Source organism: Lepidochelys kempii, chromosome 8 (assembly GCF_965140285.1).
Source record: "Lepidochelys kempii isolate rLepKem1 chromosome 8, rLepKem1.hap1, whole genome shotgun sequence".
Taxonomy (NCBI): domain Eukaryota; kingdom Metazoa; phylum Chordata; order Testudines; family Cheloniidae; genus Lepidochelys; species Lepidochelys kempii.
Window position 1 is genome coordinate 107,218,486 of NC_136387.1, and position 12,115 is coordinate 107,230,600.

A 12,115-nucleotide genomic window follows, 5' to 3' on the forward strand; every position below is an offset into this window, starting at 1 on the left:
TGACTCCAGTTCAGAGGGTGCAGGGAGAATCTGCAAAGTGCCTGCCCATGAGGGATCTGTTCTGGGAATTAAACCAGTCACCAGGGCTGTCAAAGCCAGCACTTTCATCCGTGCTAAATGTGTCACAGATCTCAAAGGCCTCGCATCAGCCTAGACCTGGCATTCCGTGTACAGATTTGACCTGCCCACGCCCTTTCCCTGTGCGATTGTTCTTTGGTCCCACTCTGCTCTCAGGGCAATGGAGCTGCATCAGGACAGAGAGGAGGGTAAAGCAACGTTCCCTCGTGACCCAGAGCTCCTGGTAGGACAGCAGCTGGGCTTGTCAAGGGGTTACCCAAGCAAGGCTGAGGTCACTGGGGCTCTTCAAATTCTGCTGCTAGCAAGGCAAAGACCCAGCACAAGTGAGGAAGGCGAAGGCAAACCCTGCCACCTGGACATGCAAGGGGGTTCAGAGGCCTGGAGATCCCAGCACGCCAAGGGAGTGAGAACCACAGAAGAGCAGGAAGCTGCATGTAACACAAAGGCACCAGAGCACTGGGCCAGTGTCCTCAGCTCCTCTTTCTATACAGGTGCAGGGGAGAGGAGGACTCGAACCTTTGCCTACAGCCGTGATCAAAAGGGAGTTTAGCAATCTAAAATAACCGAAACAATGAAGCAAAAGGAGAAAGTGCAGCTCCTGCTCTCCGCCAGCAGCTCACACAGCGAGAGGGGGAGATCAGTCACATCAAAGCTTCCAACTAGTGCTCTTGATCTCCTACCAGGAAAGAGAAGCAGTTCAGATGTATTAGCGCAGAGCCTGGTACAGGTAATGGGTGAAGGCAAAACCCCGCATGCACTTCTTTCCCCTTAAACACAGAACCCTTAGCTTGTGTTTTGCATGCAAATATATTCTGTGCATTTTAACTCTCAAGCAACAAAGGCATGCAAGCAGTGTATCAATGCCATCACCAAAGTCACAGCAAACAGTAAGCAGATTTCATCAGGCGCACTGTGGCCGTGCCTGGCAGGGAGCCAAGGTCTGTAGGGGCCCGCCCCTTTCAGGGCCGGCTCTCCTTTCCCTACTGGAAAAGTCCCATCTGACGTGGCGTACTGTAGATGGATAAGAAGTGAAAAGGACCAACCTTCTCGCTGATCTGAGAGATGAAAGTTTGTTTTGTTTGATGGCAGAGTGCGATGAAGATGAGGAGGGAATAAAAAAAAGACAAGGAAAAACACAGAGAGTAAAAACAGGCCAAGCTTCATCTGTCCGCACACCACTGAAACAACAAGACAAGACTGCAGAAGTCAGTCAGGATTCCCCACAACGCACGCACACAGCTTCACACTCGCAAAAGACCCAGAGCCTTCCACATGCACTGCTCTGACCAGGGACAAGCACCCACTGACCGACTCGAGACACATGGAGACATGGCAGACAGGAGTGCACATCACACCCAACAGCTGCAGTGCATTACAGTGGGCAGCCCCTCTCCTGGCCAGTATTCGAAGCACAGACATGTAAATACATGCAACACACACACACGCACGCCTTTAGTCATCGCATGGATTTGCTTCAAACACGCGCGTGCTCCCATTCCAAGCATAGAGATGATGGTAAAGGCACTTTGAACCCACTGACCACACACTGGGAAGAGCATAGACACGTAGATCATAACGTTAAAATATGGAGGAAATGTTCCTGGTGGTAAATGGAAAGTCTTCTACCATGAAGAGCTGCTCCCCCTCTCCAACCAAAGAGCTAACTGTGGCAGAAAGGTATTAGACAATTGACAGGCATGTGCAGTCTCAGCTGAGCTCAGTGTCGGGAGAGCCTTACTGGTGCATTGTGCTGGCGTGAAAGACAGACAAGAAATCAAAGCAACAAGAACACCCAGAATGAATGTGGAGGTCCCAGTTTTTGTTCCTGCAGGAGAGACAGTAAAAGGTTAGTTACATTTTCCTTACGGATAAAGGACATTTTATTTCTTTAGCCAGAACGACATCACTCCAGCTAGAGATCTGTGGCATAGCTGCTGTAACTGAACCCTCGCTGAGAGAACACAAAGACGAGGGTTGATGGTTAAAGACTGCTTACGAATCACATTCTTTTGTGGCGAGGGAGGCTGTGGGGGGAGAAACCTGCTTTTCAGAAGAAACATTGCAAATTAAAAACCAGCATGTGGTACAGTAGTCAGTCAGTCATTTCCAGTGATCAAAGAGGAGAGGATTTTAACGCACAGTGACATGATGTAGAACAGGCAATGAACTGCTAATATGGGCTACAGCAGAGGCCTAAAAAGTGCAGTGGAGCTTGGAGGAGAACAGCACAAGCCTTGCTTTTATTTCTTTGAGTACCTGACGCTAGGGGACTAGAGCCAGAAGGCTGGAAACTCAGGAGCGAGTGCTAAGACCAGAGATCACACCTCTTGAATGTCCGTTATCAACACAGCCCTGATTCCAGGGCCAGATTTCCTTCAGTCCCTTTCAAAGCTGGTATTCTCCCTCTGCCAATTATTCATATCAAAACTGCTTCACCCTGTACAGACACAGAGGCACAAACCCACATACGGTAGCAGGAGGGAAACAAGCTGGAGGGACGCTCTCATCCCCTGAAGAAACACATCCCACCTTTTGCTGGGGGCTCAGCAGGTCGAGAGGGTTTGAGATTCAGCTTAGCTCATCTCAAGAAAGAGGTCACACTTCCTAGCAGCCCTTGCATTGAGAGGCAAGGCGGCGCCCCAGGCCAGTCCACTGTGCGAGGCAATACAGGGAAACAATCCTGCAGCCCATATGTTAACACACTGTGTACTAACACTGGCGGCAGCATCATGAGACGGGGGTACCAGGGAGCTGTGATAAAGGTGAGGAAACAAGTAGGTTTAATTGAATCCTGTGACTGAACAGGGCAGGACAGCCCAGGGCAGTCAGAAGAGGGTACAAAGGCCACAATCCTAGTTTAATGGCTAGGTCCAGTAACACAGCAGCTGTGGCAGCCGTAGTCTGTCAGTGGGTCACGGCATGCCTTAGTGGTGGGTGCATTAGATATCTACAGTCTCCAAGGAATCACAGTTGTATATGACCTGGCCTTTAGGATGGGCAGGCAGACTGAAGCCTGCTGGTTCTACCGGAGGATCAACAGGTTTCCCCTTTGAAATCTCAGGTCGGCACAATGTTTGCTGCACTCGTGTAGCTGGAGGGGATCGGGAGCTTGTCAGCATGTCTGGAGGGCTGGCTGCTCTGGCAATGGCTTTCCCAAAAGTATTTACCCTTCAGATTACAATTACAGAGGTGAAGGGACACACATGATACAAGCTAGTTCAAACAGATTATTTTCTAGCGTGCCAGACAAGATCAAGTTTCGAGGCTGTTGCTCATCACTAATTGCTGGATTATCTCTTAATCTCTTACTATATTAATGGACTATAGGAAATAAACAGCAGGCTGCTTCCCAAAGACTAGCAAAAGAGAAAGCCCCAGACAGAAAGCTCTCTCTTCTTTCTTTGGCTAATATTTAAATTTCTGCTGTTGTTACTTTGTCTGTAAAAAGGCTGAGACACACTGAATTGAAAGTTTATTCTCCTTCTAGCTCCCATTCCGATTCTCCCTTATCTGCAGGTCTCTATCCCTCTCACTCCTAGGCTGCGGCAGTATGTTTTACCAACAGGCCTGTCACCTTTCTCCAGTGCACTGGACACCGAATAGTGACAGTGAAAACCGCAGGGGAATTTGTGCCATGAGGGCACAGAGGATTTAGAGATGTGGTGCCTGTCACATGTCCACAGTGTCTCATGATCAGGGCCGGCTCTAGGCACCAGCAAAACAAGCGGGTGCTTGAGCGGCACATTTTGAGGGGCGGCATTCCAGCGTTGGCCATGCTGCCCCTAGAAATGTGCCCCTGCCTCCGCCTGCTCCCCTGGGCGCGCCATCGCCGCCCACTCCTCCCCCTCCCTCCCAGGCTTGCCGCGCGCGAAACAGCTGTTTGGCGTGGCAAGCCTGGGAGGGAGAAGCCTGTCAGCGGAGCGCTCGGGGGAGGCGGCAGTGGTGGAACGCAGGCGAGCTGGGGCGGGGAGAGGTTCCTCTACACCCTGCACCCTCGCTCCCCTCCGCTCCGCCCGCTCCCCTGGACACGCTGCCTCTCCCTCGCCTGAGAGGGAGGGGGGAGAAGTGGAGCGGCGGCGTGTTCAGGGGAGCGGGCGGAGCGGAGGGGAGCGAGGGCAGGTGGTTGCGGGGGAGAGCTGCAGAAAGCAATGGCGGGGGGGGATATGTGGCACACCCAGGAGAGGAGGTGGGGCCAGAGATTTTGGGAAGGTGGAGCCGGGGGTGGGCACGAAAAAAAGCGGGGGGTGGCGAAATTTTTTTTTGCTTGGGGCGGCAAAAATCCTAGAGCCGGCCCTGCTCATGAACCCTGAGTATCCTGACAAGATTCAAACTCATCTGCCTTTCTGGGAACACTGATGTAAGTAAAATCACAATGGGAATGACTAGGGGGCAGCCAATCACACACAGACGGAAAAAAATCCCAATCCAGGGAGAGACAGAGAGGAAGCCTAAAGATCAAGGCCACGTCAGAGACATGCCTGCCAGCACAGACCATCAGGTGGCTCCAGCACGCCGAACCCTGAAATTCCCACGCTGACTGAATCTGGTCAGACTCTTCCAAGACAGGATCATTTTATGCAACAGCCGCAATATTCTTACCGCAGCAGCTTGCTGCAGACAGAGGGACTGTAAGAGTCTTTGCTTTTGGATATTTTAGCCGAGAGCGTAGGCTCTTGCAGTAGGGATGGGGCCTGTGCCTAGGATATGTCCATACAGGGCTGAGAACAACGATCACAAGCTTAACAAAATGCTGGTAGGTTTCCAAGGCTCCGCAGGGTGGGCAGCAAAGAGTTTCTAACCCCCACGAGAGCTCAAGTCCAACTGGCATTGCCATTCCTCAGGGAATTCTCCGCATTTGCTGAGCACCAATAGGGCATTCAGTGCTGTACACGATAAAATACAGAACAATAATACCTCGCTCTTACAGAGCACTTCCCATCAGCAGATCTCAAAGCGCTTTACATCAACAGGCCCTGCCTAAAGACCTTACAGTCTAAAGACAGAAAGCACGAAGACTAGGAAAGCCCAGAGGGAATTAACCTGATCCTGCTCATTCACATAACTGTATTTTGAGCCCCAGGGACGCCACACTTTGTACTCTGACTTTCATTTTTCACACTTCTCAGCAGTGGAGAACTACACAAGGAGAAATTGGCTGTTTTATCCCAGATGAACTAAGAATAAGACCCTCCTCCCCCCATAAATACAGGATGTCCAGGAGCCACAATGCTGGGTGCATTAGAGACAGCCGAGAGATACAAATAGGATTCTCAAGACACCAAACTGTACCTTCCCACTTGTAGTGAACACACACTCCCGCACACAATCAGTGGCACAAGCTCAGGGATCCATTGCGTGTGGCATGGGAAACGAGAGGATCCCTTTGTGCATGGGAAATGAGAGGATCTGGGATGTTTAGCGAGTACAGTGAGATGATACTTTATACCAGATATTGTATGAGGGAGGGAAAATAACTTACAAGTCCTACCCAAGCAGTTGTATCACATCCTTGGACATCAACCAATTCGATTCCCTGTTTCATAAAGCACATTTTATAAATAATCAGACATGGTCCCTATATTGCACTGTTCACCTGCAAAGGGCTTCGCAAGGAATCATCAGTTGTGAGGTTTATTAATTTAACATCTGTACAGTGCTTTGAGAAAAGGGCGGAGAACTACTGTTTACTGAACAACAATTATTATTAGGGACACAGAAAAACTCTCATATGATGAGAGACTGAAAAGATGGTTTGCCTTAAAGACGAGATGAATAAGAGGGGGCATGATAAAAATATTCAAAATAATGAATAGGACAGAGAAAGTACATCAGAAACGGCTGTTCTCCCTGTCTCATCACAAGAGCCAGGGGACATTTGAGGACAATGATATTGAAAGGTGGCAAATTTCAAACTGATCAAAGGGAAAGCTGTAAATACTTTTCCCCATGAAGCCCAGCTGGCCTATGGAACTTATTGCCACACTATTGTTGAGACCATAAGCTTAGCAGGCTGGAAGGAGAGACTGGCTGTTTATATGGTTAACAGGAATATCCGGAGTTGTTGTAGTGCATTCAAAAACCAAAAAGCCACCAAGAGTGTTAAAAGGCAGTGGTTTTCAAACTGTGGGTCGTGACCCAGTAAAGGAACTGGGTCACGGTGGCTCTGGTCAGCACCATGGACCGGGTCGTTAGAAGTCCCATCAGTGGTGCTGCCTGGCTAAGGCAGGCTAGTCCCTACCTATTCCGACACCGCGCTGCACCCTGGAAGCAACCAGCAGCAGGTCTGGCTCCTAGTCCCGGGGGGCCACAGGGCTCCGCATGCTGCCCCTGCCCTGAGAACCGGCTCTGCACTCCCGTTGGCCAGGAACCGGCCAATAGGAGCTGGGGGGGGGGGTGCTAGCTCACCTCTGCCTAGGAGCATGACCTGCTCCGGGGCGCAGCGCGGTCCGCGGTGCCAGGACAGGTGGGAAGCCTGCCTCTGTACCCCCGCTGCACTGCTGACCAGGAGCTGCCTGAGGTAAGCCCACAACCCAACCCCCGGCTCCAGCCCTGAGCCCCCCAAAACCAGGGCCCCTTCCTGCATCCCAACCTCTCATCCCCAGCCCCACCCCATATCCTGCACACTCAGCCCAGAGCCCTGACCCCCTCTCACACCCCCACCCTCTGCTACAGCCCTGAGCCCCCCCCACCCCTCATCTCCAGCCCCACCCCAGAGCCTGCACCCTCAGCCCAGAGCCCTGACCCCCTCCTGCACCCCAACCCCCTGCCCCAGCCCAGAGCCCCCTCCAACACCCTGAACCACTCATTCCCGGCCCCACCCCACAGCCCTCACCCCCAGCCCTGAGCCCCTCCAACGCCCCAAACCCCTCATCCCCAGCCCCACCCCAGAGCCTGCACCCTCAGCCCAGAGCCCTGACCCCTGCCCGCACTCCAACCCCCTGCCCCAGCCCAGAGCCCCTTCCCACACCCCGGGACCCCTCATCCCCAGCTCCGTTGGGTCGCGGGCACCAACAATTTTCTTCAACTGGGTCCCCAGAAGCAAAGTTTGAAAACCACCATTCAAAGGGATGTAACCACCTCTTCTGCCTCATGGTTCAGGCAACACTCCAGCTACCTGGGGGGAGCAAGGAATTTTCCCTGCAGACAGGTCATTCCATAGCTGCTACTGCAGGGCTTCCTGCTCCTTCCTCTGAACATCTGGGGCTGGCCACTGCCACAGACCACCAGTCCGGTCCAACATGGCAATTCACAGATTTCTATCAGTAATACATTCTCTCCTGGCCAAGCTAACCAGGCCTCACCTTTGCAACATCTCTTTGTACGTGACCACTGCCAGGGCCCTTCTCTGGATTTGTACAGCTCCGCCGGATCAGAGGGGCAGTGACACGGCGCACGTACTGTAGGTGTGGGGGTGGCATTTTATCCCCTTTCTCAAGAACCCTCTTCTTTGATCACCGATCATTTGATCAATGCCCTCAGCTTTGACTGTCCCATCAGCAATGCCCTCAACTTTGATTGTTGTTGCTACTTCAGCTGGTTTTAATTTTAGATAAGCAAAACATTTCCGTTTGAAATACTTCAAATCCTGCTGCCGTTGCTCCAGGCCAGCCTTTGTCATCTAGCATCATTATTGTGATGTGCACAGCGCCTGTGATGTGCTCAGCACTTCACAGACACGCAAATCATGGGCTCAGGCAGGCAGCCAGTTGGGTTGGTTAGGTGACTTGGCCCCAGGGAGGGCTCTAGAGATCCCCGTCACGTGCCTGGAGACATTAGCTGCGCTCTCATCGGAGTACTGTTGCCAGGACCAGAGCGATTTGCAATCCTAATTTTATTTTGGTTTAAATTTGGTTCCAGGGTGAAACTCGGCAGATCAAATCTCAGCCCCCAAGCAAATTCTACCCCCTCCAAATTAAATACCAGCCCAGCCGTTTAAAAGACAAAGCAGGAAAATATACAGGTATCATAATAATACCATTTATACTGACTGTGATCTTGTTTAATTTACTGATGTATAATTCTGCAGCAGGGCTCTTATTTATAGCTGTCTTTTTGAAAGCCAGTTTTGCGGGTTCCTGCTCTGTAATGTACAGTATGTGTCAGACTCTTTGTAGTAGAAAATTTTCTGTGTCTGCCTCACCTACACAGTCACCACCAACTTGCTCTAGCCATACCCTGAAGGTCCAAAAAGTGGCATCTATAACAAAGGCCATTTGCTGGACAACGGGTATTTTTGTTTTACCCGGAACACGATGTCTGAATATGGAATCTCCTAATCAAACATGAGGGTACCCTACAGTTACACTATCGCGAGCAGCAGCACAGAGTCAAGTCTAGAGAATACTGTCACGCTCTAAGAGGACGTTATCCCATGCAGCCTCCCCATCCAGTGGCTTTGTATAAATTAGGCTAAAGCCAATTTCATCTGCAGGATAGACCGAGGCTGAGGCCAGAGGGAAGGGCCTATTCATGCAGATTCAGATGTTTAGACTGTATCCCACAGCTAGGAGAGCCATAGGGAGCCTGCCCGATGCTGCCAGCATGGCAGTGCAAAGCCCTTTGCTGACTCACAAGCCTCTGTGTGCAGCTGAAGGCAACCGGAGGCCAAGTGGAGGATGGAAGAAATTTATTTCTTCTGGGAACTGGAGCCATTATGCTGGACACACAACTCATTGATGTAATAACATGGTCATACTACTGGTACGCCCATCTTTGCTCCTGCTGTTACATTGACGTACTGTGTCTTGTCTAAAATCAGACTGTAAGAAACATGACTTCGTATGTGTCTGCACAGCTCTCAGCACCATGGGGTGCCCTGGCCCTGGAGAGGACTCCGGGGCGTTACTGTAATAACAGCACATTGGAGACTCCCGATCTGTTCTGACAGACTAGGCAAGGGATCAAAGCAGAGTGTCAGAAAGTGCACCTGGACAGGACGTGCAGTTCTAAAATGGCCAGGTGAGGCTGTCCTCCACAGAGAGCACTATAAATTCTCTCTCTCTGACCTGCAATCCCCCTCTCTTTGGCATCGTCTTCAATGCTTTTGCTTCTCCCGAGAGTGCAAAACATCTCCTGCCAACCCTTTTGGGTCAAAGCCAGCCATTCAGAGTGAAGTGCTCTGTCAGGCTTACAGCACAGGGCTGCGCTGTGTGGCGTTGTCAGAGCGCACTCTTTACAGACAGATAGACCTGTCAGTTTAGAAGCAAAACACTTTTGAGGGCTGCTTTTCAGCACACTTATTACAATGAAAATAATAGCTTGAAGGAAAATGCATCCACTTTCCTTTACAAATCCCTTGTGTGGAAATGTTTTAACTTTTAATGAAGTCCATCTGTGCTGAAGTGCTGGCTCTGAAGGATTCAGAGGCAAGATGCTGCGGAGTAGCCAGCTCCATCCTCCTCCTGCTCTTTTAGTGATATGGGGAGCCCTGAGCAGTGCCTGGATACTCACTCTCAGCACCCAGGAACTTCCTCTGTTAGTGTGAGGGTCAGGATGTAACAAAGATGCTAATGAGCTTGTGCTTTGTAACCCAGGGTTCCCACAAAGGATTTCCTGGGGGGCTGTGAAAGGGGAGGAAATGATCAAAAACTAGAAACCCCAGGAGTCAAGTGACAAACAAACATTTGAACTATTAAAAAAACAATAGGCTGTAAATGAAAGCAGGCACAAGCTCTCCTGAGAATTACCACTGGATGGAAATTAATACCTCTGCTCACAAAGCTACAATAGAAGCAATACTCAGCCACTTTCCAGTAAGTAGCTAATTCCTTGGGTATTCATTGTAATAAGGTCAATCATTATGAAACCATCATGTGGCAGTGGTGTAGCTAGAACACTTAATTCCACTGTAATTTAGCATTAATTAATGTCTTCTCTAGCAAATATGTAGGCACTTTCCAAGGACCCCATTGAAAGTTACCAATTCTTCTAACTAACCACAACATAGCACAATAACCACATGGGCAGAAACAAGAGATTCTTTTTATTCTGCAATGCAGACATGAGAGACAAGGGGAAAAACAATTCAGTTTGATAAAGGTATAAACTATGGTTCTTGGTTTGGCTGACTTGTTGAAGCCACTAACTGATGTATTCATGATGAACATTTTGTTTTTTAAAACAGTAGATATCAGATACCTCATGCATAAATATTATCTAGGAACCAGGATATATGGGGAATTTCATCTGTGGACGATTTATGGAGTAACCGGTCTTCTCTATATTGCAGGGCTTTATCAGGATCATGCAGGCTGGAGATTCACATTGTAAAGATGATGTGCAATAAAAGGAGGCTTGGTCCAAAATGCACACAAAAGGAAAGCACTGGTAAACAGACAATGAACTGAGCACAGATCTGGGGCACTCTCTTTATGGAGCATCTGGATCCTCCCATCCACGTGTAAACCCATTTTCATCCCCAAGCACATGCAGGCCAGGCAACCCCTTCTGTGTGACAAGCCAAGTGCTGTAGCTTCCTGTATTTCTTACAGTCTTAAGGGATTCTCTTGGTAAATAAAGAATGAACATCCATGAATGGGAAACCAGGAAGATTTAAGCCGAGGTTTCTCCGTCCCTAGAAGCTGCTGCATTCAGCTGAAATACTAGCCTCCTAGCAGTATTTTCCGTAATATTTCTATGATCAATGGGGTACGTTTCATGGATTGATCCTATGTACAGGAAGGAAAACACTCAGCTATTGTGGCACGAAGGCTAAATACCCCCAAAGTCAGTGCAACAACATCCAGTGTGATACACTCAAATGAACACTCTCTCCTTCAGGGTATGAAGGGACAACCTGGGGATGAATTTTACTAAAGCTGGCCTGAAAAATGAATGTACAAGAATACAGGGAGTTTAAAATCACCCATAATTATACTGCACGAGTCAAACGAGTGGGTCCACTGCACAGAGAAAGCTCTAATCTTCTGAGCATGTTTAATCTGACACTTTAGTTTGCCTAAGATTTTTACAATCCAAATGATGCTGCAAAATGAGCCCCCTGGCAAATAAGCGAAGAATCCAATGCAAGACGCAGCACCTAGAAGCAAACAAAAAAAGCACAAGGCACGAAGCGGAACCTAGAAGCAAACGCATAGCATGTGACGTTTTATCATCATCCTCTCCTCTCTCCACACTGACCAAAGCATTTGTAGCTTCCAAGGGGTGGCTTTGGGGGTTGTGCTCAAAGGAGAGAGAGAGGAAGAAATGAAGATGAGATTTAATTTACCAACAGTTGTCAGTGTCTTGAGTTACTATGTGGAAATAAAGTTGGGTTCGAAACACCTTCTGAAAAAGCATTACGTAGCATCACACCCCTTGGGCAAATCCCAAACCAGTTTTCAAGGGTTTCTGACCTGGTTGCTCTGGCGATACCAGATCCCAACCAGGGAAGCACTTTTTTTCCCTTGATGAACAGAACAGAGTTAATCAACGATTTAAAGATGCCCCTCTCTCCTTCCAAACTTGTAATTCAGATTTATTTAATGTAGAAAAATAAATTAGGCCAGAGGTCCATCAGCCATAAAGTCTGGTCATTTTTGTATTCTGAAAACAACAATTTAGAAAAGGCAAGACAATAACCACTAGAAAGTGGCTTCTTCGCATGAATAGCAACTGATTTTCAGCAGGGTTCTTAGTGTGTATCTTTAATACCCATAGGATCTACCTTCAATGAAGTTACAAGATGGACCGAGAAAACTTCTAAAAGCTGTTCTGGTCTCTAGTTTTTAAGGCTCAACACCCCAAAGCAGGTGGCTAAAGACCTGCTCATCCACAATTGACAAGCCTTGGCTTAGTGGGTAAATGGGACTTTATTTTAGACTTCTCCACTGAAGCTTTGTCTTTATACAAGAGAGATTGAAACACCTCTCCTCCCCTTAAGTAATTGTGCCACAAAGTGAAGAAATTCAGAGGAATTAAAATTCTGGCCTTAGCTCAGCTCTTTTGACAACAGAAGCATCCCACAAGCTTGGTGAAGATGGATTTCCAGATCTTGCTAATCTGAGTCAAGCCTGGTGTTATTCAAACATGCGTTTGG

The 12,115-nt window shown here is 48.9% G+C and overlaps 1 protein-coding gene across 11 annotated transcripts in view; it reads right to left on the minus strand.

Moving 5' to 3' along the window:
- The window catches only part of PTPRF (protein tyrosine phosphatase receptor type F), a 427,370-nt gene that overhangs the window by 100,017 nt on the left and 315,238 nt on the right, over window positions 1-12,115 (minus strand). The window lies entirely within an intron of this gene.